This window comes from Bacillus rossius, chromosome 5, assembly GCF_032445375.1.
Source record: "Bacillus rossius redtenbacheri isolate Brsri chromosome 5, Brsri_v3, whole genome shotgun sequence".
NCBI classification, from domain to species: Eukaryota; Metazoa; Arthropoda; class Insecta; order Phasmatodea; family Bacillidae; genus Bacillus; species Bacillus rossius.
The window spans coordinates 72,466,830-72,476,177 of record NC_086333.1 but is presented as its reverse complement, the minus strand read 5'-3'; positions in this window follow the sequence as shown (position 1 = coordinate 72,476,177).

Below are 9,348 nucleotides of genomic sequence, written 5' to 3'. Positions count from 1 at the left end.
ACGAGTGAGATCGAGTCTGTGGAGTGGAGATTTCACTACCATGTGTGTTACGCCGCAAGTCGTCATTGTAATTAGTTTAAAATTGTATATCAGGTTTTCTCTTGTGACTAGACATTGCGCGTATCAGCGGGCACATTCTTATCGTAGGGAGACGGAATCTGTGTCTCAGGCGCCGGCATTCAAACTTACCTTTTTTACTGCTATCATTTAAAAGGGACCATCGAGGGTTCTTTAACGTACGCACACGAGACCACGGGGGGCAGCCCGCATTCGGTGCCTGCGCACCGAAACACATGCAGCCGAGCCTCACTCCGCGGAGGGACTGGTGTTGTGCTGCGGACAGCCCATGTAAAGAGACTGTGTGAAGGGCTCATTAAATACTTGCATCCAAACTGACGAACTGGCATTGTAGTACGGATAGTGATAATAATGCAACCAGCATCATGTGGGTGATATCCGTGACTACGACAACATAACAAAATTGAGATTAATTATATTTGAAAATAAAAAGTCAAGTTGGAGACTGTCACTTTGACGTCGACCCAAGTGTCTCCCCTGCTCATAAAGTCCATTATGCTGCACCAACTCCTGAACCACCCCTGCCCGTGCAGTGTGACGCTTTAATTTGTATATTAAGAACGTACTTTTATATTTATTAATGTGTCATGTAATTATTTTTATGTATTATTTTTTCTGTAAACTTTTGTAATTATTGTTATACATGTTTCTAAAATATTATGTGATATTTTACGTTAACTGTCACTGGGCGTCGAAGCCGAGGCCAACACCCAGAATCTCTCCGAGCGCTGCAGGTGTAGCGGAGTGGGGGGGGGACGGGCGGAGAGGCAGAGACACGGCAGGAGGGCGAGTTGGCATCTGGCGTCTGGACGAGGCGGTTGCACGGTGAGATGAAGAGCCAAGATCACCGACGGGTGAGATACTGTCAAGGGGGATTGAGACTTCACGACCACGCGGGTTATGCGGTTTATCATTATTGTAAATAGTTACATTGTATATAAGGGTTTTTCTTGTTTCCGCGAAATCAGACTTTGCGCGTATCAGCGGACATGGGCATACCGCAACGAAACAGACTTTACGTCTTCGGCACTGGAAATCAGACTGACTTTATTTGTTTTCGCTATCATTCAGGAGGGGCTTAATAAGTTCGCCATACGTACGTGTCGCGAGACCACGGGGGCAGCCCGCACTCGTCGCCTGCCCACCGAAACACGTGTAGCCGAGCTTCACTCCACGGAGAGAACGGGTGCTGAGGTGCGCGTAGCCCATGTAAAGGGACTGTGTGAAAGACTAAGTAAAACATTGTGTCACAAACTGACGAACTTTCATTGTAGCACAGGTAGTGATAATTTTCCCCTGCCACAAGGCCTGAACCCCGACCCGAGAATAGGACATTACCAGCTAAATTACGGGGGGTGATATCCGTGGCTACAACAACTTGTTGACTACCCCAGTGGCTATTTGCAAGTAAAAACAGGGAGGTAAATTAGGTTGGTTAACACGGTGGTTAATTATTGGTGGAAGGCTGCAAGGGAATTTCTGGATGTTTATTAATTGCGGTTTCCCACGGGGAAAACTGCTGTACCCCTACGACGCACTTTCACTATTAAGGGTTGACGTCGTACCGACCATGGCCTTTAAGCCCGTGCTCCGCACCGCCAGTACCGTATCCCGTTTTCGGAGCGCGCCCCTTGCCCAGCCGGATTGAGTCAGGCGAGCGTCCCGGGCGTGACCCCAATAGACAACAAACCTTATTAAAAGTCACCGCGGCCACTGGCCTTAATTAAAATGTCCGTGACTAGGATCGTGTCAGATTAGAAGAAATCCAACTATTACAGCTCACAGTGAGACAATATGTTGATAAATACAGTCGCCAACTCGATGTCACATTTTAAATAATTAAATACATTAAAACTATTGTTAAGCCTTAAGCACCCAATTACCAGGTGCTACATTTTAATTGGGCACCTGGAACATGTTTTAACTGGTAATATAGTAAATTAAATTAATATATGTTTTTTGACGCCGACTCACAAAGAAGAGAAAGTTTCTCTTCCTTGCGAGGCGGCCATGTCCGGCAGTCTCGAACCACTCCGCGCCGGGAACAGACGTGTGTCCGTGGGCAGCATCCAAGTTTCTTTCATTTTATTAATTTTTATTCTATACTAAATCTTTAAATTTAAACCTCATTAATTCATAGCTGCCCACGTCGACTCGGCGCGTATTTTACGGAACCGGGCCTATCCCGACCGTCTTCATCGTGATACCGTGCCGCAGATCGTATCACTCACGTAAGTGTTTCGCCTAATTTAGGAGCCCGCTCATAGAGCCCCCCCTGCACCCGTTAATGTTCGGCGCTGGCCGTCTCCAGCGAGCATCGACCCGCGTCCCGCGAGACTGCCGCGGTAACCACCAGTGTCGCGTAGTGTTATGTTTTTTCTATGTTAATTGTGTAACGGCTAGACGTCGCCAAGTGTTGGTGAGAGTGTTTTGTAGCGGGACTAGATTAAAGGTAGTTCTCACCAACTCGTGTATACTAATTTTCCGGAGTCTCCCGTCCTCCACACGGCCGAGCGGCCTTCACAGTCAAGGAAGAGCCATTCAGGGTAGATTCAAGCCGTGTACCTGGCGGGGCACGCGGGGGCAGAGTACCCACGACCCAACACCAACGGCCTAGCAGCCCGCTAGCCTGGCGCCCCTCCGGACAACAAGAGCACCGCGACGCCCGTAGCGCCCGTCAGGTACCCCCCGGGCCTTTCACATAGGTCGGGTGACGGCAGGGTTGTTCTGCTAATTAAAAATCACTTAATTAATCACAGTAATTTATGATGTATGAGAACTTTTTGGTGGTGTTGGCATTAGTACGTAATCTGTCAAGGCACTCACCAGCATCAGTGGCTCGCTTGACTCACGTCAAATGTGCTAGGGGTGCGTTCCGTTAGCGGGGTTTAATACTGGTGGGTGGAGGCCGGGCTTTATGGCCTTCGGAGGGACGACGACAATGGCAGTGTGTGAACGCATTCTTGACATGGTCGAAGGCTTGCTGAGTAATTGAAATTCAAGGGTGATGCACTTCGGGTGACAGTAGGTGTGTGACTGGTACAATTATGTGAGAGAATTCTGGGGTGTAGCTGCGCAGATATTGTATAAGGCCTATTAACCAACAACTGCAGGTGTTTTTGTGTTCGTGACACCTTGGCTTCCACAATTTTCTGAAGGCAGGTGAGTTGTGGGCAGTTTCCATCCACGCTGATGATGTGACCCAGAAAGTCTACCTCGTGTGTTCTAATGTGACATTTCTGTGGACTGGCTGTCAGGTTGTGGATCGCTAACCTCTCCAACACTATGACAATGTCAAGGTAGGGAATTGCAAATTGCCCAATATAGCCCTCTAAACAACCTAGTCATCATGGCTTGAAATGTGGCTGGTGCGCATTTAAGTCCAAAAGGCATGGTGTGTAAAGTGTAACCATCTTCCATTTGGCACTGTAAATGCCATCTTCACCTTGTCCTCTCATCATATGGGCACCTGCCAGTAGCCAGTTTTCAAGCTAAACAAGCAGACCCGACCCAGCCCAGCTATGGCCACCTAAATGCTAATCAGAGGCGGAGGGGAGATGATGGTCACGGCATTCAATGGCCGGAAGTCAGGACACAACCGCAGGGATCCATCTTTCTTGGATCCTAGCACTACCTATACAAGCATTGTAAGTGCTGTTGGAGGGGTTTTCATCCCGTCCTTAGAATTTCTGTCACTTATTCTTAAAATGATTCTTTGTTCCCGAAATCCATACCTGAGCAGGAAGGAAAGTCACTAGATGGGCTAGTGTTGGATGGGAATGTGATGTTCAGTTACCATAGTATGCTTCAGTGGATGGGCTACAGTAAACACATTTTGCCACTTACAAACCAGTTTGTTTACCTTATACTGATGTTCTGGGAGGACATGAAGTATGTCGCTTAAAGTTAACACTTCACTATTTAACAGGGTGGCTTGCTCCTTGGCGAACATTGTGAAGTGCTTGTTTGGGCCCAAGTTGATGTGGGACCCATATCCATACTGCATTGTGCTGTACTAGCCATCGTTGTCCCAATACAAGCTATTCTTGCAGGTCCTGCACTACAGTTGCTGTGACATAAGTAGTTGACTCCCTTAGGCTTACCTTTATGTCCGTGTGCCGCAGCATCTGGTCGGTGTGCATGGTGATGGCCAAATGCAGCTCACTAAAGTGCGGGCACAGCGCACCGGGTGGCACGAGAGTGGAGAGGATGAACACGTGGCTCACCCCATGTTGATTAGCACTGTGACAGGTGAGCCATCCCACCACTAGAATGCAGAGTAGACTGTCTACTAGCTGCATCAGCTGTTTCAGGGTTGGTTGTCGCACATCTGTAGTAAGTGCATGGTGTTAAATGTGCACGGGGGTGGAGGTCTCAGCTCCGCACCCACTGCAGTTTGTTTTCCCGCTGTGGCAATTTGGACATTTGCAGTTGCGCTGTACTGGCCGTTGTTGCGACATATGTCCGAGGACCTATGTGAGTGGTATTTGCCCTAGAGGCAACCCAGTCAGCACTGTCGTGGCTGGCTGTAGGAAAGTGTCCTGATTAATTGTGGTTCCAGCTGTTTGTTGGTCGCGTGCAGTAGGGGCGCAGCTTCGATCGTTTGGTTACACCGTATTAAGGCAAATGTTGGTACTGTAATACTGGTTGTCTCCTGCTGTTGTGAGGGCTGTGTTTACCTCTTTCTGCTTCTGGCGGTTTATGCTACCACACTCTCTGTAGATTGTGTTCTATCACCACCGCTTGCTAGACGTAGTTTTCAACTGACTGTGCATGATAGGCCTGCATGAATGGCTGTATATCGTCCCTCAATAGCAATGTGATAGTAGATAGTGCAATGGTGGGTTCGCTGCCCAGAGAAATTTGCCAAAACAATTGTACTTTGTGGGCCAACAACTGTTCCACAGGCTCTCCATCTCGTTGGCCCTTCCCGTAGAACTGATATGTACACTGCACGAGGGAAGACCCCATGTTGAAACAGCAGGTGAATGTCCCAGTAAAGACTCACCAACTCATTCCGAACCATCATCACTGGTTCCACCAGTTGTGGGTGGGGCCACGCAGCTGTTCGCCGATAATTTCTGACCACATATCAGGTGGTACTCTATAATGGGCAGATACTTCTCACACTGGTGCAAGCATACACACGGGTTTTGTGTAGTGCTCTGCCGAACTCCAGTAGTGTCAGTCGTCCCATCATGGCTTTTGGGATGACAGCTAGGCCTAGGTCAGCTAGCATGACCAGTTCCCGCATGTTTGGTAAGTTACAGTTGTGTGGCGCGCACAGTTTAAGCATGTTTTCTGTTCGCTGTCATTGAGTGTTCTGGTCGCTGGTTCGCCTATTGCTGTTGTTGAGGAATACTTTTTCGGCTGTAGTGGTGTTGCCATTTCGGTAGATGTTTACCTTGGCCAAATATTTTTCCAGTCAACTTCTCAGTGTTGGGCGATTGATTCACGTTTTCATGTGTTGGTGCTTGATTTGGGTGAACGCTTGCATGTAACTCACTATCGTAGTGATCCAGTTAATAAGTCTGTATTTTGCAGCAAATGGCAATGAGGAGATGTTGCTGGTACTTTGTGTGGCAGCACTCGAACCTGCGCGATGCCAGAGGAGGCGGGGTCATTGTCATCATACAACGTGCGCGGGTTGAGGTTGTTGCTCCTGATCTTCGCCGAAGTTCGCTGCAGTGTATTGTCGCATGATGGCTGTTGTAGAGGAAAATGTGGTAGGGCGAGTGTCCATGATGCACGCAACTTGCTATTCTGGGACTAGATGGCGATGGTGTTCGTTATCAGCCTCGATGTCTAGCATTGACTTGCTTGAATCTCGCACAACAATGAAGGGGGAGGGGGAATGATGCAGTTTGCTGGGTCCGAAAATGTATTTTGCATGTGCACTGTATTTTAGGTTGAGTGGAACTGTAGAAAGATTTTGAATTTTGATGATTTCGCCCCACATTGGGTGCCAATGCCATCACCTGCAGTCTTGTGTTCGATACTCGGGGTGTGCCTAGTGGGGGATGAAATGAATGAGATTTGACTCTGCTTTGGGAGGGCACAGGCTAGCTATTGTATCTAACCGATGATGTCTCGTGGGTTGTCGGCCCCAGTGTGGCTCCACTAGGCTAGGAGGCTAAAATGTTAGAATCCGAAAACACACTAGACACTTGCATCCCAGGTTAAGCTGAAAAGGGCCTCTGAATGATAGAAGTGTTTGGAAATCACGTTATTTTATTTACACTTGGCTTGGTTTACAGGTTTACAGTTTTAGTGGGCAAACTACAATAACACTTGAAAGAACGAAACATAGAACACAACTTATTAATAAAGGCATGCCATGCTTAGTCCTCGCGGCAGTATTTTCTAAGTAAAGAGGCAGTTAAAACACATACCTCGGGTTCTGCATTGGGCGCCAAGAATCTATATTAAATTGGCCAAAACAGTGTAACTTAAAAAAACTGGAAGTCGTATGGGTGTCCAATTTAAACAAAGTTCCGTTCTGGAGTTGGCCAGTGCCGTTAGTTCAAAACCACTTAGTGGAATGGTCACAGGCCGGGTTATGCCCTACACCATAAATGGTCAGTGTGGTTGTGAGGGGGAAGTAAGCAAAAAGGTTTAGGTTGAAAAGTTATCATTACCACAAGTACGGTAATCAATTAACCAAAGGTGACAGCTCCCAGCAGGACAATGGATCCTTCCCAGAGAACAGTCTATGAAGACTGCAAACTGCCGGGAGTTGGCCACGGCAAGAAAGGAGGAGACAGAGCCATACTGAATAAAAGAAATCTAACTAATGTTACGTGAAATGTAATAAAACTAACAACTTCACAAATCACTTGAATAAAAAAATCTAATGTAAAATTAGGTGGCTGAATGCCTGAATATGTTGTATCAAATATTATGTAAAAATTAAAGTAACAATTGACATCGTACGGCCGAAGGCCACCCCAAAGCCCGACCTGCACCCGCCAATACTCGGCTCCGCTAACGGAAAGCACCCCTAGCCATGGCCTACCTGAGTCCAGTGAGCGGACCGCAGCCCAAGGTAGAGAATAGCGAACCATTTTAATTACACATGCAACGCACTCCCCGTGCCTACAAAATTCCCCACAAAATAATTAATTAATCAGAAACAAACAAAAGCCCCTAACTAATAGAGTGCGATGTAGGAGTGCCCCGGGTCACTCACACGTATTAAGTAAACAATACGTGTGTGAGTGCCCCCCTTGCGGCCTTCAGCCTAATTTAAATACAGCAACTAATTAACATCAGTGTGCAACCCAGTGCTTACATAATTGATTAGCCCCAGAGTGGTTAACAAGAGACAGACAGTCTCTGGTGTGACGTTACAAATTCAAACTTTATTACATGAAACACTAAATTGCAATTTTTTAAGAGAGTATTTTTTCAGAAATTGTCATTAGTAATAATATTAGGAATTTTAAGCGGCCTTCAGCCTTTTGTAAACATAGTAATTTCCGAATAACGGAATTTGGGAAACTTTGGCGCGAGAGAACCGCCGAGCCCTTCCCTCGCGCCAGGGTCACACACCAGTTGAGAGCAGCTCGCGGCCGGGGTGGACGTGCGTTCCACGGGGAGTCATCACCCTTTGTTCACCAATCGAGTACTACTGGTAAATATAGTCATTTAAAATATCAACCTTTTCTCTTACAATTAAACTCCCCGTGTGTCCCTGGTCCTTTTCCGGTGTAGGGACTAACCCAGCCGCTCATTAATAAAACTCCCCGCACCAGTTGCTACGCGGGGCAGTTCAACGTACGGCACTGGCCGACTCCCGCCACCGGAGAACTTTAACTAAAAGCCGTGTGCACTGGCACCGGCCACAATGACACTTCTCTTGTGAACCTAATTTAGCCTATGGACCGCGGCCCACGCAAGTGGCCCGGCCCACAACGTAGAAACGATTTACGGGATTGGCGGCCAAACAAACAAGCTTCCCCCCCCACCCTCGACTGGCGTGAGGGCTTAATAAGTAAACACACGTATAGGCACGCAGGTGTCCCCCTTAGATAACGTGTGGAGTGTAATCGTGTACGTAAGAGCACCACAGTGTGCAGTTTTTTTTAAGTGTAATAGTGTAATAGTGTAACCAAAACTTCTACGTGTTCCGATGCCTCACTGGCAGTCATGTACCGCCGAGTAGATCTCGCGCCCAATGTAATGAACCAGTGTAAAACGTGAACAATAAATCGTCCACCCCGCACCTCCCGTTCGTGACGTTCGACCCGTAAACCAACCAGAACAGTGTATGTAAATTAACCTAAACAACCCAACCTAATAAGGAACCAAATTCCATCACCGCCGACGGTTCTAGCAGGCCACGCTGGGGCAACGAACCCACGACCATCACACGGTTAGACACCGAGCTAACCTGGCGCCCTCCCGGAACAGAAATCTCTAAAAAAGCCAGCCACCCCGCTAGGACTTGCGCCCGAAATCGAACACGAGACCGCGGCTGACGGCACAATTATTAGTCAAGTTGGAGACCGCCATTGTTTGCTGTGAATCTCTCTGTGGATATATTTAAGAGGGATTTAACATTAAGAGGGTGTGATCAAGTGTACCTATTAATTAATTTATCCCAGGCCAAGTTAACAAAATAGGATGACCTTAAGGGGGCAACACATTTTTGATGCACTATCCCTTGTGGGCACTAAAGATGTTGTTGAACATTGCATGGGCACACACGGAAATTAAAGAATAATTCACAGATGACTGGTTACCACAACTCTGATTACTTCGCTTCCATGTCGGCACATTCATGTCTTTGACGCATTGATGAAGAAGATGGCTAATACAGGCGGGGTGGGGACGGGAAGCCTACATTTCACAAAGGGTTGAGGACCAACCCGAACATGCCCGAAGACTTAACCTTCGGCCAACTTCGGGACTTTGTTTTTCTTTTAACAAGACGCGCGGGAATTTTGATTAGTGAAGGCCCACCGCCCATACTTAAGGACAGAAGCTATTCCTATCTTGCAGAATCTCGTCACTGTTCAACTATGTAACAGAACTTAACTGAATTCAACATGTTTCAGGATAATTATATTTAGTGTTGTATCTATAGCATGTTTCAATTGTTTTTCATGGAAAATTCAAAATCATCTTTATATATTTACAGCTTAAAAATTTTATTTTCTTTCCGGGAGGGTGCCAGGCTAACTTATGCAGCTGTTTGGTGGGTCGTCGGCCCCAGCTTTGTTCATTAGGATCGTGGCAGTGGTTGAATTACTAACTAGAGAAGTAGTA